Here is a 27,587-nt window from a genome sequence, read left to right as displayed (position 1 = left end):
TTCAGAGGCAAGGTGTTTATTTGGGACCAAAGAACTGCAACTCGGGGTACACAGAATTAGGTAGAAAACCAAATAGTGTCCTGATTATAGGAAAGGGTCTCAGGATTTTTATGGGAAAAAAAGAGAGATAGATGAGGTAAGCTGTTTTTTTGTTTGTTTGAGGTAAGCTATTTTTTTAAGAAGAGTTTATTGGTGTAAGACCAAGTAATTGATCAGGTGAAGTGTTCATTGATAAAAAGATGAGGTAAAGCTAGATTTGCACTTCACTGGTCAGGTGAAGTCGTCGCTAGGTAAAAGTTCATTGATAGTCCTTTCAACAGGACATTCTGGTTTCTCTGCTGAGTTGGAATGTTGGTGGTTTTGTCCAGTTCAGAGGTATAGAAAACAGGACTTGTAAGAAGGCAGTTCCTCTGGAATGGCTGCTACGGCTCTATTTCATATGGCTCCACTCATGTCATCTATCATAGAGGAATGAGGACAAGAGGTGACCTCATTTTGTCCATGTGTGAGACATCCCTGAGGCCAGAGGTCCCTGGAGCCAAGTACTCAGTCCCGTGAGCATCCATCCAGTTCTGCTGCAGCCACCACAGGCTTGGTCCTTGGACAGAGGATTACAGCAGCACTGGACAGCAGGCGGGAGGAGTCTCCCCACAGAGAGCTACGACACTACAGATGGTGCTTGCTGAAAAAGCAGTTCTGGGGAGAATTAGGCACAGCTGGTTTGTACAAGCCCCCAGCCAGATCTCCTTCAAGAGAGTCTGTAAAGGACAAAAAATAGGGGACCTTATTGGGGGAGGGGAGTAGGGAGATGCTAAAATGCCTCTAGCTCTTCAGAAGGCTAGGACTCCTCAGCCACGGTACCTGAAGCCCATGGGGGGCTGGCAGCTTGGGCTGGGAGGGCATTAGGGATGGTGTTCTTGCTCAGACACTCTTGCCTTTCTCCCTCCCTTCTTCTTAGTCCATCCTCCACCCTCACCCCAGCACCCTCTGAACTATGCAGCCCTGTGAATGAACCCCTTCACTCCTGACACGAGTCTCTTGGGCCCTTGTATTCATTCAGTCACTAGATTAGCGCCTGCTGTGGGGCACATCCTGTGCCAGGAACTGCAATGGGTCCCTCGGCATAGCCCACAACCTCTCGGAACACACAGCTCTAGAAAGTGTGCATTCTTTACTTTTAATTGCACAAGTTATGCATGCAGTGATTCTCCTTGTAAAATATTCCAACAATATCTTTACTACTAAGGCCACTTGACTCCACTCTCCCCAGCCAGTCACTCCCTCCAAGAAACCTCAGTTATACATTTGATGTTTATCTGTTGAAACAATTTTCTACATATGTACATCCTAACATGTTCACTTGCAGAAGCATATAGCTTTTGTTTTGGTGACAGTTAAAAAATAGGTCCAAAAGGGTACACCATGAGAAGTCTCCCTCCAGCCCCATCCCCCAGCTGGGGATGTGCAATCCCCTCTCGGAGCAGCCAGTCAGGGTCACCAGTTTCCAGTGCATCTTTCCAGATAAGCTAGGCCAGAAGTCAGCAAACCTTGTCTGGAAAGGGCCAGATGATAAATATTTTAAGCTTTGTGAGCTTATTGGTCTCTGTCACAACTACTCAACTCTGCCATTGTATTGAGAAAGCAACCATAGACAATACACTAATTAATGAGCATGGCTCATTAATGAAACTTTGTTTATGGACATTGCAATTTGAATTTCATATCATTTTTATATATAATGAGATAATATTCTTCTTTTGATTGTTTTTCAACTACTGAAAAATCTAAGCATCATTCTTAGATAGCTGGCTGTACCAAGGGAGGCAGCAGGCTGGATTTGGCCTGTGGACTGTAGTTTGCTGATCCTGGTCTATGCACAAAAAAGCAAGTGCCCGTGAATATTCTTTCCCCTCTTTTTTACATAAGGAGAGCATGCTATACACATTGTTCTGAACACTGATTTTCTCACTTTGTGATATATCTTAAAGATCGTGCCGCATCAGTTCATATAAAACTTCTTTTTTTTTTTTTTTGCGGTACGCGGGCCTCTCACTGTTGTGGCCTCTCCCGTTGCGGAGCACAGGCTCCGGACGTGCAGGCTCAGCGGCCATGGCTCACGGGCCCAGCAGCTCCGTGGCATCTTCCCGGACTGGGGCACGAACCCGCGTACCCTGCATCGGCAGGCGGGCTCTCAACCACTGCGCCACCAGGGAAGCCCAGAACTTCTTCATTTTTGCCATTGGCATACATAGTATTACATTTTATTCCATGATAACACATGTACCATAATTTACCATAATTTCCTTAGCCCACCACTTATTGATGTGTTTTTAGGTTATTTTCTTTTGCTATTATAAACAAAGTTTCACTGAAAAATCTTGTATTTATTTGTATCTGTGTGCATTTTTAGCTTTATTGAGATATAATCCATATACCTTACAACTCATCCATCTTAAGTGTACAATTAATTGGCTTTTAGTGTATTTACAGAGCTGTTCACACAGCAGTACATTCAATTTTAGAACGTTGCCATTACCCCAAAATAACCCCCTGACTCTTTAGCTGTCATCCCCTCGAAGTCCTGGGCAACCACTTAACTACTTTCTGTCTCTCTGGATTTGCCTATTTTGGATATTTATGTGGAATCATAAAATATTGATCTTTTGTGACTTAGCATAAGGTTTTCAAGGTCAATCCATGTTTTAGCATGTTATGAGTACTTCATACAATATTCTACAATGTTCTATTGTATGGCTATACAACATTTTATTTATCTATTCATCAGCTTATGGACATTTCAATTGTTTCCACTTTGGGGCTATTATGAATAATGCCGCTATGAACATTTGTGTATATGTTTTTGTGTGAATATATCTTTCCATTTCTCCTGCTTATATGTCTAGGAGTGGAATTGCTGGGTCAGATGGTAACTTTATGTTTAACCATTTGAGGAAATGTCAGAATGTTTTCCAAGGTAGCTGCACCATTTTATACTCCCACCAGCAATGTATGAGGACTCCAATTTCTCCACAGCCTTGCCAATCTTTGCCATTATCCGTCTTAACTTATTTCTATATCTCAGGCTTTTTTCATATGTATATATATATATATACATATATGTAGATCTTCTTTGTGATTGTTAAATGCTAGGTGGTATGTCAGAGCAAAACTGGAGCCCAGTTCAGCCATTCCCTCTTGATGGCTATCTAGACTGTTTCCAGCTTTTTATCAGTACAAACAGCACAGCAGTGCACATTCTTGTTTTACCTCCTTGTGCATAGAGTAAGCATTTCTTGAGGACAGTCTTTGAAGTGGAATTGCTGGATGAAGGGGTATGCACATTTACATTTTTTGAAATATTACAAACTACCCTCTGGAAAAACTCTACCAATTAACATTCCACCAACAGTGTATGAGTGCTCATTTCACTACATCCATGCCAGCCCTGGATATTGCCCCCTTCATTGATGCCAGCAAGCATCTTGTTTTCATTTGCATTTCCCTCATTAACGTGAGGTTGAAATCAGAGCCATATCCCAACTTGCGGCTCTCCTCCTCTTTGGCATCAGGGTGCTGCCCCTTCATCTCTGTGTCTTTCATACTGCCCAGCCCAGAGCTGAGTGCAGCAGCTACGGATAAATGTTGGAGTCAGGCACTGTGATTTTTGCAGTCCTATGTGACAAAAATATGTTCTGAGACCCTACAAAATTCTACAGTGTCTTAGTTCTCCAAGATTTAATTGCGGATGTTAGAGCTCCTATCTGAGCTGTGCTGACTTCTAAGCCTTAGAGAAATCAGAAATCCTTGACTCCTGGTCTAGGGAGCAATTTTTTAGTAAACAGCAAAACAACTTGAATACCTGGTCAGGCTGGAACACGGGAGTCTTTCAAAACAAGTCCTAGGATCCTGGGAAGCAGGAAATCTCTTCTGTTGGAAACTTCCTGATACCATCATCCAAACAGAATGGAAAAAAACCTTAGGGGTCATTTAAAGCTATCCTATTGTGCAAATCAGGAGGCGGAGGCCCCAGCTAGAGAAGTGACTTGCTCTAGGTCACATAACTAGTCAAGAACAGAGCTGTGAGCGCAGTCCAGGTTCTGATTCCAGGTCAGTGCTCTTTCCTCAAAACATGTGGAGTCAGAGAATTCACCTCCAAACTCCTCCCCAAACTCCTCTGCTCCTAACAGGAGAACTTGACCTTTCTCAGAAGCAGCATAGAATGGGGATTAAGGGCCCTGGTTTTTGAACCAGACAGCTCTAAATTCAAAACCCAGTGCAGCCACCAAGGTCTAGTAACTTTAGTCTTTGACCCTTGGTGTCTTCTTCCTTGACGGTTAATATCACCTACATCACAAGATTATAGCTGTAGTTAGTATTATTTACCTCACAGGATTATGTCAGATTTAAATGAGCGAAATTCAGTAAGCGCTCATTAAACTGCCTTTTATGTTTCCCCTCTAATCTCCTCCTCTCTTGAGTGATTTGTCTGTGAGGGTGTAAAGATTAATTTATCAGAGTGTAGGGAATTCCTGGTTCGGACTCCATGCAGTTGGGGGGATCATGCATCCCCCCCGCTTTGTTACTTCACTTGCCTAGGCTTGAGTTGCCACTTCCTAAGTCACTCCTTTATTAAACCACCATTCACAGCAGAGGAACTGTCCGCATCCTCGTTTGTTTGCATTGCATAAATTAGAAGGAGCTGAGAACAAGAGTTCCTTTGACCTCAGTCAACCTTGGCTGCCATTAGAATCATTGGGGGAACATTTCAAAAGCACCAAAGACTGCACCCTATCCCTTCCCTTATCCCTTATCCTGATCAGATTGGTTGGGAGTGGGGTCCAGGTGGCTTAAAAGCTCTCCCAGTGATTCTAATTGAAGTCAGGCTGGCGATCCACTGGTCTACATGAGTAGAGTTTAACACGCATCTGAATCACCTATAGAGCTGGGCCCCTTTCATTCAGTAGGTCTGGAGCGGGGCCTATGAATTTGCATTTCTTACAAGTTTCCACGTGATATGGATGCTGTCGATCTGGGGAACATTCTTTGATAAACGCTGATCTAGATGAACCTGAGAGGACCTTTGGGTTTTTTCCTTCCCAGCATCGTTTCCCCCTCTGGTAACAGCTCATGACTTGCCTTTAGTGAACTACCCCTCTTCATATCTTAGGCCACGGGTGTAAGCGATACTCACCCTCTTCCCAACTTCAGGAGAACATGACAAAGTCTGGCCAATCAACAGAATCTACACCCTGGCTCCGGGGAGTGATTGGTTTAGCAACGGGCATATCACTTAACAGTCCAGTGAGAGTCAGCCCTGGGATGTTTCCTGGAACCCTTGGGAAGAAGTGCTAAGCTGGTAAGTTGTAAACCTGGGGCTGCTGGGGAAGAACCTGCCTGAGGATGAAGCAGGCAAAGGAGGGCAGAAGAAGAGACTAACAGAGACCAAGTCCCGATGACACTTTCTTATCCCCTGGATCCAGCCAAGCCTGAATTTAGACCTAAATATTTCAGTTATATGAGTCAATAAATTCCCTTTTGGTACATCACAGGGAATATAACCAATATTTTGTAATAACTTTAAATGGAGTATAATATATAAGAATATTGAATCACTGTGTTGTATACCTGAAACTAATATAACATTGTAAATCAACTATATTTCAATAAATAAATAAATTCTCTTTTTTGCTTAAGCCAGTTTGGGGTGGGTTTTGTCATCTGCAATTCAAAAAGTGCTGGGAATTCCCTGGTGGTCCAATGATTAGGACTCCATCCTTTCACTGTCAAGGGCCCAGTTTCGATACCTGGTTGGGGAATTAAGATCCCACCATAAGCCACGGTGCAGCCAAAAAAAAAAAAAAAAAAAAAGTGCTGAGTACATGGGACATCTACAATGCCTTACCACCCAAAGGGTGGGATTCCAGGTTCTCTCCTGGATGCTACTCCCGTCAGGCAATAATCTTCACAAAGGCCCCAGAATGGAGCAGAAGAACTCCTAGAGGTCATTTACTGCCATTCTCCTCCTTGTTTATGTGGGGAGACCGGGGGGACAAGGAAGGGTGAGGACACGTTCTGAGTCATGCATACAACAAAGCCAAAGGATATCAGCCCTTAGCTCTGTCAGTAAATACACCCAAACCAGTGGGTGATAACAGCCAGCAGTGCAGTGCCAAAACACTGACAAGTTTCCTTCTCAAGGACACCCATACAGGGACAGGGGCTCCCTCCTTCAGCATGAAAAAGAGCATTACTGTGTCTTAGTTTCTCTAATTGCACTTGAACAAACACACAGATAAATGCTGTTGTTCTCTTTTTTTTTTTTTTTTTGGCTGTGTTGGGTCTTCATTGCTGCGTGCGGGCTTTCTCTAGTTGCGGCGAGCGGGGGCTACTCTTTGTTGCGGTGCACGGGCTTTTCATTGAGGTGGCTTCTGTTGTTGTGGAGCACGGGCTCTAGGCATGCGGGCTTCAGTAGTTGTGGTACACAGGCTCAGTAGTTGTGGCTCACGGGCTCTAGAGCGCAGGCTCAGTAGTTGTGGCGCATGGGCTTAGCTGTTCCGCGGCATGTGGGATCTTCCCGGACCAGAGCTCCAACCCGTGTCCCCTGCACTGGCAGGTGGATTCTTAACCACTGCACCACCAGGGAAGTCCCAATGCTGTTGTTCTTAATCAACGAAATGGAGTTTATGGAAATGGGAAGAAAGTTTTTTCAGGGGATAAATATGAGCAAAAAGAGGAAAATGAAGCCCCCGGTAATCTCACTACCTGTGCTAACATTGACAACATTTAGGGAGCATATTCCTTTGTGTTTGTTTGCTTTACCTATGAAGATTTACATCAGGAAAGGTGGAGATGTGCTCTGGGGGACCCAAACTATCCTTCTCAGGAACGAATTGGGGTGAACCTTGGAAATGAAAGAGGAAAAGATTTCTTCCATTCTTGGGGGTTGTATCAGACAGGGTTCTTCGTGTGAGCACCAGAAATTAGAGAGCAGGGGATTTTTTTGGAAGGCCAATGGAAGCTTACACAATTGATGAAAGGCTAGAAGAGCAGGCTTGGGTCAACAGGACTTAAGGAAACTGAGGGTCAAGAAGCATAAGTAGGAAAATCAGTCATTTCCTTTAATAGGGACATAGGTAAGGATGCTATCAATGACCCACAACTGCTATTGCCACAAAGAGAACGGCCAGAAACCACTTCCTTGTCCTTGCCAGAGTTAAAGTCCTGGGAAAAAAGCATGTTAGAGCACGTGTTCCCCACTGATTCCCCCAGGTGAGTCGAGGAGGGATCTGACCTCTTTGACTTCAACTGGAGGAGGCCAGCAGGGGAAGAAAGGAGCCAAGAAGTACCCCCTCCCCAAGACAGTCAGGGAGGCAATTTCCCTTAATGAAGTTGGGGTGCTTTGGGGAGGGGGATGGGTGGTGTAGAGCCCCAAACTAAGAGCTACCCACTAGTGATCCTAGAGAGGGCAAGAGCATGGGGGCTGCTGCCTCTAGGGCCAGTTTATCACTGAGCCTGCAAACCAGTCCCAATCTACTACCCTAGCACACTGTTGGTGTACCTCTGAACGAAAGCAACCATGTTTGAGCGTATGTGGAAATACAGAGCTGTTACACTGGGTGTCCAGGCTATGTGTCATGGAATATGTGCAAAAAAAGTCTTTTCCCTTTCCCACATCCCCCTGGGAAGCACCTGCAGGACCAGCCAGATGGAATGTGCCTTGATCAATGAAGTGGTTTCTTTAGAGGGTAGGGGCTGTACCTGGGGCTGGGTGTTGTCGACCACGTGTCTCCAGGCGGTGGAAGAACACGGCCTTTAGGCAACCAAGTTGCCCCTTTTCAACAGTGCCCTCCTATGGCCGTCTCAGCAACTGCAGGATACCTAGTGGTCAGGCTTCTCTGTTCTCCTTCAGGAGATGGCAACTAAACTGCCCGTTAGGACTAACTGTTCTGAGAGTTATCCTGGAAGAGAGGGCCACAGGTTGGGAGGAGAGTCATTCTCAGAAGAGGTGGGATGGGAACTCAAGTCATTCAATTTTAGTAATAAAAATCACGTGACATGGTGCTTCCCTGGTGGCGCAGTGGTTAAGAATCCGACTGCCAATGAAGGGGACACGGGTTCAAACCCTGGTCCGGGAAGATCCCACATGCTGCGGAGCAACTAAGTCCGTGCGCCACAACTACTGAGCCTGTGTGCCACAACTACTGAAGCCTGCGTGCCTAGAGCCCATGCTCTGCAACAAAAGAAGCCCGCGCACCTCAATGAAGAGTAGCCCCCACTCAACAGAACTAAAGAAAGCCTGCGTGCAGCAACAAAGATCTAATGCAGCCAAAAATCAATTTAAAAATAAAAAGTATTTTTTAAAAAATCATGTGGCATAGCATCCTTCTACGTAAACACTATTCACCAAGATCCTTTGGGTACTGATCTCCTGGCTAAAATCCATCCAGCTGTCCTTGAATCTGTCTCACAGTTTTCCATCATATATAACCATGAGGATATCATGCCTCTGCTTGTCCACTGCCTTGCTCAAGTTCAGACATACTATGTCTCTATCATTTCCTTGTCAAAGAGGGAATTGAGGGGCTCACTTATTGAAGGGAAGTGAAGGAACTAAATCCCTGACCTTCAGTGTCCCCTTTATTTCTGGGGGTGGTTTGTAAGAAACTCACAGTGCACTGGAAGTTCGGAGCCTTGATCCTTGCTTCCAGCTTGGCCATTAACTTGCTGTGTGATCTTGAGCAAGGTGCTGGAGCTCTCTGAGCCCCACAACCCTCCTCAGGCAAATAACCTCCACAATGCACATCTCAGGGCTGCTCATTGGTTTGAATGAAGTTAATGTTGCAGAAACCTAGAAAAGACAAAATAAGTAATTATTAACAACAAGTAATGTGGGGAGATTTTCTGCTGCAGTATTGGCTTTTCTGCATCCGCAGAGCTGAGGAACTAGGAAATAGGGTTCTGGTTCCGAAAAACAGCTGTTAAGGGATCTTTCTGTGTGTGTGTACTTGTGTCTGCATCTCTGACTCATGTTTCTCTCTGCGTGTCCCTCTGGGTCTCTATCTCTCCCCTTCCCCCACTCTTCCCTTACCTTTTCCCAGTCTTAGGCCAGAGCTGATGTTTCTTCACAAGTGACAATTCAGGGCCCTTTTAAACCAGATCTGCCCTCCCCTAATGGTTGTGCTAGGCAAAATGAAGCCAAGTCAAGACAGCTTCTGGGTTTCTCTGGCTCCAGGCTTGAAAGGTAGAGCATTTCAGTTTCTTGCAAGTCCCAGTTAAACAGGGCCTTAGTGGCAGATCAGGGCAGAGAAGTCCCAGGCTGCTGTACTAGGCTCCTGGGGAATGGGGTAGAGGGAGAGGTGGGGGAGGGGATTGCCAGCAACTTGGTGACTGATGGCTTCAGGCCAAGGTAGGCGGCACTGATGCCACCATCTCAGCCCTGCTTCCTGCCCACCTGCTGGCCTCTGCCAGCTTTCTTCCTCTCTAGAGTCTCTGGGGTCAAGACAAACCTGGGTACAAATCCTGACTCCCCCATCTGCTCACTGTGTAACCCTGGGCAAATCATTAACCTCTTCTAACTGGATTTCTTTGTCTGGAAAATGAAGATGATAAGAAGTTGTAAGGATCAGGTTGAATAATACCATAGCATAGAGTGGGAGCCAGCAAATTATAGGCTGTAGACCAAACCTGGCTCACTCCCTATTTTTGTATAACCTGCAAGCTAAGAATGGAATATTTCTAAATGGTTGGGGGAAAAAAAAATCAAAAAAGCGTAGTATTTCCTGACATTGAACATGATATGAAATTCAAATTTCAGTGTCTCTAAATAAAGTTTTATTGGCACACAGCCACACCCATTTATTTATGTATTGTCTAGGGCGACAGAACTGAGTAGTTGGGACAGAGACTGTATGTGGTGCTCAATGCCTAAAATACTTTCTGGCCCTTTACAGAAAAAGTGTGCCTACCCTGGGCACAGGTTTAAGAGTACAAACTACCTGGGTTCAAATCTCTGTTCTGTCACTTACTAATTTTGTGACACTGGGAAGGTCATTTAATCCATATGTGCCACAATTTCTTCTTCTGTAAAATGGGGATAACAATTGTGATTAGGGGTTGTTTTAAGGATTAAATGAGTTAATATTTGTAAAGCACCAGGACCAAAGTCTACACGCAGTATTATGTAAATAAACAAAGAAGATCATGTATATGAGGAATTAAGCAATGATCTTGTGTTATGGATTTGGTTGGAAGCAAAATCAGAAGGAATGGTGGCTTTATCCCTGATACTGTCCTGGGCAACATTTTTTTTTGTGTGTGTGTGTGGTACGCGGGCCTCTCACTGTTGTGGCTTCACCCCTTGCGGAGCACAGGCTCCAGACGCACAGGCTCAGCGGCCATGGCTCAGGGGCCTAGCCGCTCCGCGGCATGTGGGATCTTCCCGGACCGGGGCACGAACCCGTGTCCCCTGCATCAGCAGGCGGACTCCCAACCACTGCACCACCAGGGAAGCCCTGGGCAACACTTTTTTGGTCAGACACTTGAATGAAGACATCTGAGGTAAGACAGTGGAATGCATGGAAGGTGTGGACGGGAGTGATTGTGGGAGGATGCAATTGGATTCCTAGAGACTCTGTCAGGAACAAATGCACTGACTATACAGGTGACAATTTGGAGGGCTAAGCCTACATGCGGCTGGTTACTCTACAGAGATATTAATGTGTGTTTTGTCTTTTTGGGGTTTTGGTTTTTGTTTGTTTTGCTGCTATTGGACATTAAAGAGAACGAGAGCTGGTTTCTTGTCTCCTCCTTGACCACCTCACCTCTCCAAGAGGACAAGATTTTGCATTCATGGAGTCTTGAAAAGAAGTTGAAAGTGGAGGCGTTTCTCCCAAGGTGGAAGAGGGTTTGGAAGACTTGAGGTGAGCGAGGAGACATGACATAGTAGCAGCATGTATGACATCCATTTTAATACAAAGCATAACGTGCTAAACCAAAGTGAGTACAATCTCAGGCCACGTTAATATCAATAGAAGTAGGTCTTGTAGAAAGAGGGAGGTGATGTCCTTCCATCTACTCTGGTCAGCGCATGTCCTATCCTGGGCAATTTAAGAGGGATGTGGACACATTTGGTGGTATCCCCATACCTTCTCATCAGTTGCACTGGGTTCTTCCCCACCCTCATCATCCCTGGCCCATAGGAACAGTTGATAAATGCCAGTAGCTCCTGTCTTCCAATCATTCTCAATTATGCAGAACTCACTCACTCTTCCCTGGTGAAAGCGGGCCTGGAGGATGAGTCCTGCTTCAGATCAAAATTTCTACTTTATCAGCAGCTACAAAGACATTAACCTGATCCCTGGGTCAAAGTTTAGCTTGTTCAGCAACTCCTAGAATCACCTGGCCTTAGGAGATCCTGCTTAGGCCCCAGTGGTCTCAGAGACTGGGTGGCCCATCTCAGTCTTCAAGGACCCCTGCCATGTGCCTACAGCCTGATTTCCCAACCTTATCTTCCACTACTCCCCTTTACACTTGTATAACTCAGCCAAAGGGGAGCACAGTTCAGCTTTTTCAAAAGCATGTACTATCTTAGTCGTTTTTTGGTTGCAAGGGGCAGAATGCCAACTCAGACGGGGTTCACCAAGAAAGGAAAGTTTATTGGCTCATGTGACTGAGATGTACAGTGCTGTCTGGCATCAGGCCCAGTTGTATCCAGCACCTTAGGATCTCTCTGTCTCAGTCTCTAGGCTCAGTGTTAGCTTCATTCGCAGAACAACTTTCCCCTAGGAAGTTGTAAAATGGTTGCTGAAAGCTCCAGACTCAAATCTGGAGCTCAATGACCCTAGTAGAAATAGAATTTCACTCCCCCAAGAGTTTGAGCCCAAGGCTCAGGAGATGACTCTCAGGGAACAGACTGGGGTTATCCCAAATCAAGTCCTGTGGCAAGAGGCATTGAACACAACAATTGAATAGGCCCAAGTCACATGCCCCAAGATGCAGGGGAAGAGACCCCATTAAGAGTTGGGGGTACAATTAGGGTCCGTGTTTCTTATACCCAAGACTTGAGAGTGGGAAAGAGTGGTTCCTAAAGGACACTGCATTCTGTGATTAGAAGCAGTGGAAACAGGTGATGGGCAGGCAATAGCACATGCCCATCACCACACATGCTGTACCATTCCTCCTGGCAACCTAGTGATCTGGTATCAGTCTGACAGAGAGCGAGGGAAGTAAAGCCAGGAAGAGCACCTCTGGATGTTGGAGGGAAAGGCCTGCATTTCTTTAGGACACCTTGCTGGCTTTGGGAGGGGACTGGAAGAGAGGATGAAGGAGCCATGGGGAAGATTTTGAAATCTGAAAGTTGATCTTCCTGCAAAGATCATGACTAATGAAAAGAGAGATGCCTCTGGAGACTGGGCCCAGAATCAGGGAGGGAAACCCAGGAAGCCGGGGAGGAATTGTGCAGCATACACTACCCAACAACCTTCTTCCCCCTCCATCCTTCTTTGAAGAGCCCTATACTGTTCAGGTGTCTACTCAGCCCAGCTTCAGGGTGAATCATGATGGCTCCAAGCCTATCATGATGCCCCACCCTTCTTGCCAGCAACTGGACTAGGTATGAATGTGTGATGTAATTCTGACCAATGATATGCCGGGGCCTTTTCAGAACCATTTTCTTTACTGACAAAAAGAAACACATAGGAAGACACACACAGACCATCCCCCTATGCTGGACACTGTCATGTCTGGAAGTGCAGCAGCTATCTTGTAGCCAAGAAGAGAGCCAGCCTGAAGGCCATGTGACACCTGAAGAGGACAGAGAAGAAAAATGGAAAGAACCTGAGCCTTTGCTTATGACACTGAGCCACTGAATTAACCAATCCTGGAACCATCCTACTTTGGACTTTTTAGAGTGCAGTGTAATAAGTTATCCTTATTGCTTAGGACTCACAATGGAGTCCTCTCTTACTGTAGCCACAGCACACTAAATGACTCACATAGGCTTTGCTTTATTGAAAGAGTATCTGAAGAGAGAGGACATTTCCGACACTGGGTGTTAAGGCTCTAGGCAAGCTGCACAGCCACTCTGGGAAGTGCAGGGTGGTGGAAAGAGGATGTGCTTTAGAGACTCATATGCCTAGATCCGTCACTTATTAGCTGTGTGCTCTTGAACACATTCATTCACCTCTCTAGGCATCAGTGTTTTCATCTGTAAAATGGGAAGAATAACCTGTACTTCATCCAGTTGTTGTAAGGATCGAAAATGTGTACAGAGTTCTCACATACAATTATAACGGTCACATATGGAAGGATCGCTTTTGCCTGTACATCACTGGACCAGGATCTCAGTGATGTCCAAACAAACAATGACTGATAAAGCGATGATACTTTATCAGAACCTCCTCAGAAGCTTCTTGAAAAATCCGGATTTCTGGACTCCATCCATGGGGATCATGATTCAGTAGATCTGAGGTGGCATCTGTGTATTAGTCTGGACTCTTTCTTTCTTTCTTTCTTTTTAATATTCCAAACCCTTTATTTTTAGAGTATCAGCACACTCCCAGAAAATTAAGTTCACAGTAGTTTCTGGGTACCATGATTTTTTGGGGAGAAAAACAAAGCTCCCAGGGTGATACCTATTATCCCCATATTCAACTTCCCCTTCTCCTTGTCTTCCTCCTCCTTCTTCTTCTTCTTTGCTCTATCCTCTTGGATAGATGGGTTGAAAAATTATATACCCTTAAAGATGTTGCATTCTAACCCTCAGTACTTGTGAGTGTGATCTTATTTGGAAATAGGGTGTTTGCAGATGTTAAGATGAGGTCCTTAGGGTGGGCCCTAATCTAATATGATTGAGTCCTTATAAAAAGGGGAAATTTACACACAGAGACAGATGCCTAGAGAGGGATGACCATGTGAAGACACAAGGAGAATAGCATCTACCAGCCAAGGAACATCTGAGGATACCAGAAACTAGGAGCCCTTTGAAACCACCAAGATGCCAGTTTTCTCATATGGACACCAAGGGGGGAAAGTGGCGGGGTGAGGGTAGGGGTGATAGCCTGGACTCTTTCAGTTTCAAGTTGCAAATACCCAACTCAAACTGGCTGAAGCAAAAGAAAAAAAAAGAAAGAAAAGAAAAAAAAAAGAAAAGAAAAGAGTAATTTATTGGCTCATACATTTGAATAGCCCAGAGGAATAAACTACAGACATGGCTGGATCTAGGTGCTCATAACATGTCATGAGCTTGCTCTCTCTCTCTCTCTCTTCTTTCATCCCTTGTCATGACTTGCCTCTGTGTTTGTTTCATTCTTAGCCAGCAGTCCCAGGCCAATGGCTACCAGCCTAGAGCCTCCGAAAAAAGAGAGCATCTCTTCCCCTACAGCTCTGACAAAATCCTGGGGCTGCCTGCTCCAACCTAGCTTTGACCCCTGGGCTGATCCCTCTGTGATTGGCCCGGCCTGGGGAACAGGCTTGACCCTGGAGACCACCCAAACTACATGGGGCCGTGTGAGGCAGTGACAGCTCTCTAAGGTAACCTAGGGGCTCTCCTCAGAAGAAGAGGAAATGGGTGCTGAGTAGACGAACACGCTACAGGTCTCAGAATCTGTATTTTTTACCCAGTCACCTGGTTGATTCTGATGCACAGGCAGGTTTGGGAATGACTGCTGGACAGATCACTGGTTTTAGGACTCACTAGAGCCATGGAATCCCTCTCCTCCTAGAAAATCTTAAACAGGAGAAAATAAACAAAATAGATATCCCAAAATGGCCCTGTCCTAGTGGAAGGAGGGGTTTGGGGGCCTTCTATCATCCCCCAAGCAGCCCCTAAAGCCCCCGCAAGAGCTCCCTTGAGCTCCCTGATTTTGCTGTTCTCTTTTCTGACTCTTCAGCCCTGCATTTGGTGCAGTGGACTGGGTGGGGTGGGAGGAGAGTCTCAAAGAGCTCACCTAATGCTGTGCCCGCTTCCAGCCCTCGCCCACGCCTCAGCAGCCAGTGCCAGAGGAGTAAATAGGGACAGGAAGGGCCAGTGGCTGACTTAGAAGGTGCGTCAGACATGCCACATCGGATGCTTCTAGCTTTGAAAGCCCATCCTGGCCCGAGGCCAAATGGCTTCATGGGCTCTGCAGAGCACTGGGCCCTGGGGCTGCGTGGGCGTTGATGACCCGCCTGTCTGCCGGTGACAGAGGGGATGGCGGCAGGACTGCATTAGTGGTAGCAGAGGGAGATGCTACAGGGACACACTGGCTGGGGAGACGTGGCGGAGGATGAAGTCAATTTCACACTTTATTAGTCAGTCTGGGGCCAACTGAGGCCATCCTAAAACTGGGCTGAAGCCCCGACTCTCCCTCCTCCCTTCACCAGCAAGAAAGGCCTTTATCACCTGAAACTCTTCTTGTTGAAGGAGCAGTATTTTTTTCTACTCAAAACCCCATAGCATTCAAACAAGGAGTTGGGATCCCTTTTATTCTGCAGGAGACAAAGCTGAGGGGTGAACAAATCTGATGTGTGTGTGTGTGTGTGTGTGTGTGTGTGTGTGTGTGTGTGTGAGGCGAGGGGGGGAGTGGTGTTGAACCACGTTGTTTATTTATTCATACATTCATCCCTTACCTATTCAACAGACATATATTGAGAGCTTACTATGTGCCCGGTGCTCAGTGTAATAAAACATAATGTCCTCAGGGAACCCCCATTCATTCCCCAGCTTTTCACTGAGCACCTACCAGGTACCTGACACCATGTCAAGCTCTGGGGATGCCGTGTGAATAGGTAGACACAGCCATTGCCCTCTTGGAGCAAGGGAGAGACCCTCAAGTAAGAAGGCAATTTCAACAGAGAGGGATAAGGACCCGAGTAGAGGCACACACAGGAAGAGCACCGGAACCAAGAAAGGAACGCTTCCTGGAAGAAGTGATATGCCACTGAGACTTGAAGGATGACTTGGACAGGGGACAGGGGAGCGGGAAAGGGTGTACCACCCAGGTGAAGGAGTGAGTGTGAAGGGGGGCAGAGAGAGAGCAGTGCAGATTCAGCTCAGCCAGAGCTCAGAGTTCAAGGAGGGGAAGGGATAAACAGGAGCCAGACCATGAAGCCGTGGTCAAGAACCCTGGAAGGACCTCCAAGAGCCCTGGTTTCAGATCTCTGTTTCTGAAAGCTGACCCTGGTGGTGGCCCTGTGAAGGACGGAAGCCTGGGGGTTTGCTGGCGGTGGGGATGGTGAAAAGTGGGTGTATTTGGGAGATCTGAGTGATGGCATGCTCTTGGGGCTGGTGGTTCTCTGTAGGCCAGAGGTTGAGTACTCAAGACAAAGACTGTACTGGGAGTCAGATGAAGCTGGGTTCAGAACCTGCTCTGTTCTTAACACCTATGTGACCTTCAGCAAGTATCAATACCTGTACCTCTCTGTGCCTCCTTCATAAAATGGGACTCTATACCCATCTATTGAGATAATAGTGCATTGAAAGGCACGCACACGGGGTTTCTGTAAGGGACATGAAAAACCTTGCAAAGACAATGGAAAGAACTCAAAACTCAGTCCATAGGAAAACATCTCAATGCAATCTCATCTGCTTCCTGCCTTCTTTAAAGCAATCATAGATCCAATGTTTTTTCCTTATATCCAGGGTTGAGATCCTAGCTCTGGACCTCTCTCTGTGGCTTTTCTGGACACTTGACTTCTTGAAGCCTCAGTTTCCTCATCTGTAAAATGGGGGTGAAAATACCAACTTGGTAGGGCTGTTGTGGGGAAGGACTGAGATGTGTGTAAGGTGCTTAGCACAATGCTTGGTACATAGTAGGTGCTGAATAAACAGGAGTCTCGTTAATATTCTCCATTCTTATCATCACTCACACAGGAAACATGAGCACTTCCTTTGTGTCAGATCCTGTGCTGGGCATCAGAGACGAACTGAAAATAATAAAAATGTCTGTAATTGTTTATTAAATGCTTACCTGATCTAATGGCTTTTTATGTCTGTGTACATTGACGTTAATTAATTAAATCCCCATATCAATCCTATGCTGTACCTACTATTATTGTCGACTCCATTTTACAGAAGAGGAAGCTGATGCTCAGAGTAAGTGGACAACTTTCCCAAAGTCACACTATGGGTGAGGGAAGTTGGATTTGATCCTGCTTAGTCTGGTTCCTGGGTCCACACATGATGCCACCCAGCCTCTCAAGGGTCAGCCGTCCAGTGAGCCGCTCGGGACCTCCTCGATTATGAGTGACATCTAGTCCACACAGTGGTCAAGCACTCTGGCATCTGACTGCCTGGGTTTGAAGCCCAGCTCTGCTGCTTAGAGTCTGTGTGAACGTGAGCACGTTACTTAACTTCTCTGTTCCTCTGTAGAGCGAGTGACAGAAACACCCTCATAGAATTGTGTGAGGTGACAGCCTAAATGAGATAGTGCATCCAAAGGCTTGGCCCAGTGCCTGGCACACACAAGTGCTTGAGAATGTTGGCTATTATTTTGAAGCAAAAGGGGAATTTACTGGTGCCCATAAACAAACTACAGAAAGGATGGGGTGGCACTGACTTTGGGTCACTGAACTGTGGGACTTGAACACTACCAGAGGGTGTCTATTGGTCTACCTGTGACACTGTCTGTCTGTCTCTCTCTTCACTCATTCTCTGTTGCTGTCTTGTTCTCTCTCCCACCCACCTGTCCTCCCCGCCTCCCTCACTTTCTCTCTTCTCTTCCCATACCGGCTTCATTCTCTTGGGATCATGTTCCCAGGATGTGGGACCATGGGCCTCAAGTAGGATTGCCAGTTAAAATACAGGGCACCTAGTTAAATGTGAATTTTGGATAAACTAGGAATAATTTTTTAGTATAAGCATGTGCCATTTGGGACATACTAAAGGTTATTTGGATTTAGAATTGAATGAGATGGATAAAATCCTTATCCATCTTACTTTCTAATGAGGGAAGCAGACAACAAACAGATAAACTAGAAAATAGGAGGGAGTGGTGCAGTCTCTAATGACAGTAAGACAGGGTGATGAATAGTGAGTGCTGGGGTCAGGGTAGGAACAGTTGGACACTGCCCAGATGGAGCGGTCAGTGAAGGCATCACTGAGGAGCTGACCTGTGTGGCAAGAAGCCAGCCAAGGGCAGATCTGGGGGAAGAGTATCCCAGGGAAGGGAAGGGCCAGTGCTGAGTCCCTGAGTCAGGAAGGAGCTTAGGGTAATTGAGGAACAGAAACAGAAAAGCAAGTGTTGGCCGTATCACAGTGATCAAGGTGGAAAGTGGTACATGGTTCGGTGGGAGGGAAGCAGGGCCCATCACACAGGCCCGGTTAGGTCTGAGTAAGGAATTTGAGTTTTGTTCAGTTTTAAGAGGTGTGACATTCTCTAATTTACTTTTTGCGAAGGATCACTTTGACTGTTCTATGGAGAGTGGGTGAGGGGGAAGCACAAGGGTGGGAACTGAGAGACAGTCCAGAGGCTCCTGCAGAAGCACAGGGGAGAGAAGAGGAGTGGAGGTGCTGGAGAGGGAAAAAGTGGACAACTTTCAGGAAGGTTTTGGAGGTAAAGTTGACAGTCCTTGCTGAAGGACTGAATATGGAGGGAGGGCTGCGAGGAAGAGAGGAAGCGGAGTGAATCCCAGCTTTGTTGGCGTTACCCCTTACAGGAGCCTAAGGAAGCATGACAGGCAGTGATACAATTCAAATTCCATATTTGGTTTTATTAAAAATAATGTAGGGACTTCCCTGGTGGCTCAGTGGTTAAGAATCCACCTGCCAATGCAGGGGATACGGGTTTGAGCCCTGGTCTGGGAAGATCCCACATGCCGCGGAGCAACTAAGCCCGTGCGCCACAACTACTGAGCCTGCGCTCTAGAGCCAACAAGGCACAACTACTGAGCCCGTGAGCCACAACTACTGAAGCCCGCACGCCTGGAGCCCGTGCTCTGCAACAAGAGAAGCCACCGCAATGAGAAGCCCGCGCACCGCAACAAAGAGTAGCCCCCGCTCGCCGCAACTAGAGAAAAGCCCACGCACAGCAACAAAGACCCAACGCAGCCAAAAATAAGTAAATAACTAAATAAGTAAATAACTAAATAAGTAAATAAAATAACATTAAAAAATGTATTACGTGCATATTGTAATACATTAAGAAAAACAAAAACTACGTTATAGTCACAATACAAACTGCAAAAAGGAAATCTGGACCAGGTGCTTTTGGCTGGTATCTGTCCCCTCCAGGTGGGGACGGGGACACCTGACTCCTAAGGGGAGTGCCATGCCTTGGAATCTCTGGCCTGGGATGTGGCCAGCGGGGTGGTGTGAAGGGGAAGAAGATAGATGTTGAGATTTTTCCAGTTGTGTGCGTGTCACTGTATTTTTCTTTTATGTTCTGCCGCAGCTTTTGGTGAGGAGTGGAGGAAGGGTGAGAAAGAATTTGAGGAAAAAAGTTTAGCAATGTGGGAGGAAAGAAAGTAGTGGGGAGGTATACTCACAAAGGCATATCAGCAAGGCTGTCTTCCACTGCTTGGCCTGGGGCTGTGAAGAAGCTTCTTGGGAGGATGAAGATGAAGTAATTCAAGATGGCGAGCTCTAATCACCAGGGAGTATCCGAGGACGTGGTCACATTACATTCCCAGGGGAACAACCTTTGGCCTCTTAAGACGTCCACTTGCTTTCAGTTTGGAAAGAGCTCAGGCAGTGAGGGGCTATTTTTTCAGAGCCTGAGGTGGTGAAGGGTCAGGAACACAGACGTTAGAGCAAAGGTTGAAAGTACAAGGAGTGTTAGCCCAGAGAAGACTCGGGCTGGGGTCACTGCTGGCTTAGGAGGAGTACATTGGAGGAGGTGGGAGCCAGCAAAAATAGCTGTGTCTTCGAGGATCAATCATTTAAGCAGCACTCATATGCCCTAGACTGCCAAAACCTCCACGCGTGATCCCATTTCCACATTCCAATGGCCCTCTGAGGTACGACTATTTCCTGGTTTACCCACAAAGAGGAAAGTGAGGTTTTAGAGACATGAAGTAACTTGTTCAACGAGGTCACACAGCTGGTGAGTGTGGAGTCAGGATTTGAATTTGGACGTTTTGCAATGTGAAGTCTGGGCTCCTGATTACCACAGCCTCTTCATCCCAGACCCTCTCCCACGTCCAATGCATCTTGCTCCCTGGGTTCAATCCTGTCATCAGATGGGAGGATTTCCAGCAGCTCTGGTCCCCGGGGCTCAAAATGAAGTCCCTGTGTCCAGCTCTCCATCCTGCCTCTTGCCAGGATCTTTGTATTTTTAGTGGACCTGATCTTTAAGTCCCCAGGGCCTAGTACTTGAACCTCAACCCAAAGACTGGGATCCTACTGCCTGCTTTCTGACCTAGCCTTGATCTCTGTCCTGCCTGGACACAAGGTGATAGCTGTCCTCAAGTGCCCCATTATGGTTCTGGACACCTACTGCTCATCCCCACGTCTCTGGGGAGTGTGCCCTGAGATCACTGTGACCTCCCAACCTCACAACTCCTTCACCTGACTCGGCCTTCTTCCTAGCCTTGGCAGCTGGAACTGTGTTGCCAGCCCCAGCTCTGCTCCAGGGGAGAGGCCTGGGGCTCAGTACTAACTAGACACCAGCTTATCCTACAGAATAAGGTCCACAGTGCCTGGTTGCTGTTGCGATTTGTGTTTTCTTGTTTGTTTTTCTTTAGTTCGCAGGTCTTGAGAGCTTCCTATGTGCCAGCACTGGATTAATCACGTAAAGTAGATTTCCTCACGTAACCCTCAAAAAGCCCTGTGAGAAGTGAACAGAAGCTGTGGTGATTGCTAGTAGTGCACTAGCCTTTCCCCAGACCAAAGGCTCTGCTGATGTGCCTGGAATCACTGAGACCCCAGAATCAAGACAAGCAGGCTTTTTCCTGGCCAGAAGCCTCATCTCCACTTCCCGTCTCACTGACCGGGGGCTCACCGTCCCTCCTGAGCCAGGGCCAGACTCGAGGCACTGTGGCTGGAAGGAGGCGACCCTCTCCTCCTGCCCACAGCCTGGCTCTGCTGTCACACAGTGGCCCTTGGGTCTCCTCTGTGTCCTTCTCTGGGCCCTGCAGAACAGCTTCAGTTGGCCCAAACAAGGGCTGCTCGGCAGATTCTCACAGCCACTGACCCTGGAGCGTGACCCACTCAGCTGCTGTCTATAGCTGAAGACACTTCCAAGAGATCTGGGTGGGGAGGGTCGGACTGTTCCCTGACCCAGGGAAGGTACAGCAGACCTGGTGATGGTCCCAATCTTCTCTGAGGGCTCGGCAGCCTGAGGGGCAGAGGTACCTAGGAGCCCCCCAGCTCTACTACCCACTCCCTCCCTGTATCCCTAGCTGCTGAGCTGCACAAAAGTCACTGTCCAGTCAGAGAGAGAACCACTCCATGCCTTGTGAACAGAGGGACTTAGGGAGGAAGTTACACAGGTGAAAGAAGATCCTAGAATCACCACAGGGATTAACAACAGCAAAAAGACACTCTAGTCTTTAGGTTGGAGGAACGCAGGGAAGAGGCAGTGTTATTAGGGCCCAGTATCTGAAGCTATCTTACAGAAACTGGAAGTATAGCCAGGCCTGTCCAACGGGACCTAAGACCAAGAGGGAAGGACCATCCAGTGGAAGTGGGAACCATGGAGAAGATCAGCCAAGGCAGAGATGCTGCCTGAAGCAGAGAGAGGGAGAAATACCTTGGGTTCTCCCCTCCTTCCCCCTGCCAGTGCCTCCCATTGGACAAACCCACCAGAAAACCAGAGAACAAAGGATCCTGGGCAATGTAGTTCCCTGAAGTACAGAGCTGAGCTGGGCAGGGAATAAATGTGAGAGCAAGCAAGCAAATAACCAACCTCTGAGATGTGAGCTGCTCAGAAGGGGTGGATGCAAGTCCTATGCCCACTCTGGCCCAATCCTCCTAAGGCTCAGGGCTGTCCCAAACCTGCAGCCACTGAGCTCTCTTTCTACTCACAGGCCTCAAGGATGCCCAGACCCCTGAAGACAGGCAAATGGGCCCCAAACAGGGAACCCAGAACCACCCTGAGGTATCCTGGAAGCATGGTGGTGGCCTGAGACCTAACTGAACAGCATTAGCTGGTGCTCCTGAGCCCAGCATAAGTCAGAGCCCTCAAGGACAAATCTGATCTCACCCTCTCCTTGTTCCTGAATCTGCCAGTGGAGCCTCCAGCAAGGAGTCTTTGTCCCCAAAGCTGCTGGGTCCCCTTGGAACACCCTGAGAAGATGCTCCTGGATGTAAAGGGCCCTGAGCCTCTGACCAGAGTTGCTGCTCCAGCGCATCTGCATGCCTGATTATTGCCTGAGTACCTGCCTGACTTGTCCGGGTGCAATGGACTGCAGAAAGCCCTCTCGCTGGGGAGAGGCAGGAGAATCTGGGCCACTCCTGCCCAAGATTGGGATTGCCCTGGATGGGGAAATCTGCCCACCCTGACCCAGACGCAGCACCAGGGAACCGGACAAGGGAAAGTCCCAGGAATGCTTTTGGGGTGTGACAGCAGCCTCTGAGGGAAGGGCTGTATCCAACCTCTACTAGGCCCTCAGGAGCGGAACCAGGGGGCTTCACCTACATAAGGGAGTAGCCAGGCCTTGTCACCATCCCAAATATAGAGAGAAAGGCAGGCCCTGCAAACCTTCCTCCAAATGTCATGCCATCTTTTCTAAAGTCCCCATAATAATATTTATTGAGAGCTAATGAGCCAGGTGCTGGGCTAAGCGATATTATATCAGTATCTCATTTATTCCTCAAAAGAACCTTGTGAAATAGGTACTATGGAGAGCCTCATGGGTGGTCAGAAAATATGGCCCACGATTGAATAAATGTTTGATGACAACAATAGTAACAATAGCAGAAAATGAAACAGTTCTCCCCAGAGATTCAAGGAAGGAAAATTAACATCTAATGAAGTAGTGAGTGAAGTGGAGACACATGACAGCATTTCACAGAAAACAGATGTGAAGCTAATTCTTCAGAGGAGATTCTCTACCAGGGCAGCCAACCCACACTCTGTGGCAGAAGATGCAAAAAGGGGGACCTGTTGTGACCCACACAATCTCCACACAGATTTCACATCAAAAATCAAAACAAAACCCTGGTTTCTGGCTTCTCTTGAAAAATCAGAATCTCTGGCACCACTGGGCCCTCATTCTGATGTGGCAACACTGGTTGAAGCCAAGAAGCTGCAAGCTCCTTAGATGGAATATGTATGCTGTGGTCCACCACAGTCCCTGCCACTCCCTAATGTCTTTCACCTGGCCCTTCCTCTCATTTGCACCACCTGCCCAGCACCCTGGGCGTTTCAATTTGCAGAGGTGGCGCCTCCCAGCCCAATCTCAGGTGATTCCTAGAGCCCTGCTGCCACCTAGTGGTCAGAGTTCACATATTTCCTCCCTGCACAGCCGTGATGCTCCTGCTGTGATCCGCCACCATTCACAAGTGTTTCATTTAATCCTCTCACTCACCCTGTCAGAACAGGAATTGTACCCATTTTACAGATGAGAAAAACAGAAAACATAAGTTCAAAAATTACTGATAAGAAAACAGAAGAACAAGGTTAAGTGAGTGGATTGTTAAGGAACCCAGCTCCTCGGGATGTTGCCAGGAGTGGAATCCAGTTCTTTCCTTACCCACCAGTCCAGGTATTTGAGTCTCTGCCCTACCACAACAGATCCTAAAATGACTTTTCCATGCTGGAAGGTAGGTCCTGGGGGAGGAAGCCAGCGACTCCTTGAGAAAAGACAGAATTCTACAGTGAGTATTTTTTGGGCTGAATAGGGAGGACAACGCAGGCTGGGGGCCCTCACCAAACTTCCCCACATGCAGAAACCACAATAAATGAGTTTGCTACTTGCCTATGGCCAAGCGGGCCTTGAACTCAGGGGTTTTAAGGTCAAGTGCTGGGCACTTCTCATACCATTACACTGCCTCCCTGGGCCTGAGAAGGCTTCCCCTTCCCTTTTGCTTCCCCCAACCCTACTTATCCCACAAAGCCAGCACCTGCCCCACTTCCTCCAGGAAGCCTCCCTGACCACCTCAGTGACCCCAAAGCTCCTCCTTGTCTGAACACCCATGAGCCTGGTAAATAGCACCCTTCTGGGGCTGACGGCATCCTGCCTTGTGGTGCCAGGTGCCACTCTGTCTTTTACAGCTGGATGGGAGATTCCTTGGAAGTAGGTTTCAGTGTTCCCATCCCATCTGGGCTGTTTATCTGAGCAACGTGTACTGAACATCTATTACTTGAGGCATATGACAGATGCTTAGGGAGATTCCAGGATAAACCAGAACTTGCATCCTAAAACACAACTCTGGGCGTGTCACTCCTCTGCTTGAAACCCTTTAGTGTCCCCCACCACTGCCCTCAGAATAAACCCCAAAGCTCCTTACCAGGCAGACCTCACTAAGCCATCTCGCACTGTACCCATCACCCTTATGCACACCCTGTGTTCCAGCTCTATAGCATTTTAGTTCCCTGATGAGCTGTGCTTGCTCTTAACTCTGGGCCTTTGCATGTGCCCTCCCTCCCACCTTCATCTAACCTGTTACCCATCAGCTTGGATACCACTTCTTCCAGGAAGCCCTCCTTAGCCACCAAGTCTGAGTCAGGGGCTGGCCTCTCCCCTGGGCTCTGGTGGCACCTGTTATCACCCTATCCTAACAATTAACACTGTGTTTAACTGTTGCCTTGTCTGCCTCCCTCAGCAAACTGTGGGCTTTGGGAGGGCAGGGTCCTGGTCTCTCTGACTTCTCACTGCATCTCCAGCAGCTAAGGCCAAATCCTGGAGGCACCAAAGATGTGCAGTAGACACTCACGAAATGAACACATGAATAAAGGAGGTGCCATTTTTATATATGGCAAGTATCTAGTGAACAAATGCCACACTGGGGCATCTGACCATCCAATGGTTAGAGTCACACAAATTTCAGCGGCATTTCATCTTCAAGTCCTTTATTCCCAGTAGTTGACATCAGTTATTCACCAAGCTAGACTCACCACATTAACCAAGAATTCGCTCATCTTTCCTTTGATATTGTAATCTTGTCCTCATGTCTAAAACTAGGTTGGAGCCCAAGAGATTAAAGAGGTCTCACTCTGTTGCAGGGAGCAAGGGTCACCCTTGTGAATCAGTCTTCACCTCCTGGAAGTCTTGTTCAATTCACAGACAAATACCTTTGTAAGTCTAATATGTGACAGTCCAGCATTGAAATACATAAGACACAGGGCAATGGTTCTAGGTATTTGGAGGGGGAAAGGCACATTACACAGAGTCCCCTGGAGAAAATTCAGGCCATTCTCCATCTTCTCAATTATGCATTTTCTCACCCTTCAGTGACTTTTAATCTCATCCCCTAGGAGAAACCATTACCTATGTGCTACTGAATACATTGTTATTTTTCCTCATGAGATAGATTTGGTTCCAAGAATATTTCAGTTTTCTCCCTTATGCCTACAAGAATATCCAGTTTTGTTCAGGTCCTTTTCTTTTTTTGTGGTACGCGGGCCTCTCACTGTTGTGGCCTCTCCCATTGTGGAGCACAGGCTCCGGATGCGCAGGCTCAGCGGCCATGGCTCATGGGCCTAGCCGCTCCGCAGCATGTGGTATCTTCCCAGACCGGGGCACGAACCCGTGTCCCCTGCATCGGCAGGCAGACTCAACCACTGCACCACCAGGGAAGCCTCTCTTCAGGTCCCTTTTAATGGCACTTAATAAATATACATTCTGGGACCTGACAGAACAGGCTGTCCTATTTCAAACCTCCTCTCAAGCTGCTGTTTTTTTATAACTTTTTTAAAAAATTATTTTCGACTGCATTGGGTCTTTGCTGCTGCGCGCAGGCTTTCTCTAGCTGTGGCGAGTGGGAGCTACTCTTCGTTGCGGTGCGCGGGCTTCTCATTGCAGTGGCTTCTCTTGTTGCAGAGCAACACATGGTGCGCGGCTTCAGTAGTTGTGGCACATGGGCTTAGTTGCTCCGTGGCATGTGGGATCTTCCCGGACCAGTGCTCGAACCCGTGTCCCCTGCATTGGCAGGCAGATTCTTAACCACTGTGCCATCAGGGAAGTCCCTTTTTTTAAAAAAATAACTTTTAAAATTATTTATTTATTTTGGCTGCGAAGCTGCCTGTTTGAAACGTCTGAGCAAGTACAAAGTTTGGATGGGGCACATCCTAGCTAACAGCTTGTGACCATTTCCAACCCCGGGTCTATCTCGACCACCACTGTGTGTCTAGAGCAGAGGTCCCCAACCCTGGCCACACACTAGAAATACTTGAGGAGCTCTCTGAATTCCTGAGGCTGGGCCACACCCCACACCAATTACATCAGCATCTCTGAGTGGGATCCTGTCTTCAGTCATAGTTAAAGCTGCCCCGGTGCAAGCAGCGGGCAGCCACGTTGAGAAGCCCTGAGCTAGGTTTCTAGCACTCTGTAGGCTCTCATAAGTATTATGGAACCACAGTTGGATTTCTTATTTTATTATCTGTTCCCCTGTGCTTCCTGTTTGTATCAGAACTCTGAGCAGGGAAGAGAAAGGAAAATGAGTCATGAGCATCTTGGAGAGTGAATTTGCTGCTGGGAGAGGGATTGAAGGGACTGAGTTTTGCATTATGTATGCAGCCTTCACACTTTCACAAGCCCAGAGGAGGTAAGTTACAGACTGACAAAGACATGTATAGACTTTTAAAGGCTCTCCAAATACCAGAGCTAACAGCTTTAGGCACTACAGCTATAATACAGAGATGTTCCTGGAATTAAGTCTAAACTGCCACATATTTTTACACACACTCTAAGGTGGGTTGGTTCCAAAAATTTTTTTTTTCCCAAAAATGTTTTATTTCTAGCTACTTGGCTAATGGTCATGGCTGTAATATATATATATATATATATATATATATATATATATATATATATATATATATATATGACATTTTTTAAAACATCTTTGAGTATAATTGCTTTACAATGCTGTGTTTCTGCTGTATGACAAGGTGAATCAGCTGTATGTATACATATATCCCCATATCCTCTCCCTCTTACGCCTCCCTCCCACCTTCCCTATCTCACCCCTCTAGGTGGTCGCAAAGCACCTCTCCCTGTGCTATGCAGCTGCTTCCCACTAGCTATCTATTTTACATTTGGTAGTGTATATATGTCAATGTTACTCTCTCACTTCATCCCAGCTTACCCTTCCCCCTCCCCGTGTCCTCAGGTCCATTCTCTATGTCTGCGTCTTTATTCCTGTCCTGCCCCTAGGTTCATCAGAACATTTTTTTTTTTTTTTTTTAGATTCCATATATATGTGTTAGCATATGGTATTTGTTTTTCTCTTTCTGACTTACTTCACTCTGCTTGCAGACTCTAGGTCCATCCACCTCACTAAAAATAACTCAATTTCGTTTCTTTTTATGGCTAATATTCCATTGTATAAATGTGCCACATCTTCTTTACCCATTCATCTGTCGATGGATGCTTAGGTTGCTTCCATGTCCTGGCTATTGTAAATAGTGCTGCAATGAACATTGTGGTACATCACTCTTTCTGAATTATGGTTTTCTCAGGGTATATGCCCAGTAGTGGGTGATATGGTAGTTCTATTTTTAGTTTTTTAA

The 27,587-nt window shown here is 47.0% G+C and overlaps 1 long non-coding RNA gene across 1 annotated transcript; it reads right to left on the bottom strand.

Annotated features, from left to right (window-relative positions):
- LOC137221864 (uncharacterized) lies at positions 1-26,248 on the bottom strand. The gene is made up of 3 exons (XR_010942188.1): positions 19,462-26,248; positions 8,670-8,848; positions 1-758 (listed from the first exon to the last, which is right to left on the bottom strand). It is a non-coding gene; the product is annotated as an uncharacterized lncRNA (long non-coding RNA).
- Between the last annotated feature and the right edge of the window lie 1,339 nt (positions 26,249-27,587).

This window comes from Pseudorca crassidens, chromosome 3, assembly GCF_039906515.1.
Source record: "Pseudorca crassidens isolate mPseCra1 chromosome 3, mPseCra1.hap1, whole genome shotgun sequence".
Lineage (NCBI taxonomy): Eukaryota > Metazoa > Chordata > Mammalia > Artiodactyla > Delphinidae > Pseudorca > Pseudorca crassidens.
This window is presented reverse-complemented; position numbering and strand designations above follow the sequence as displayed.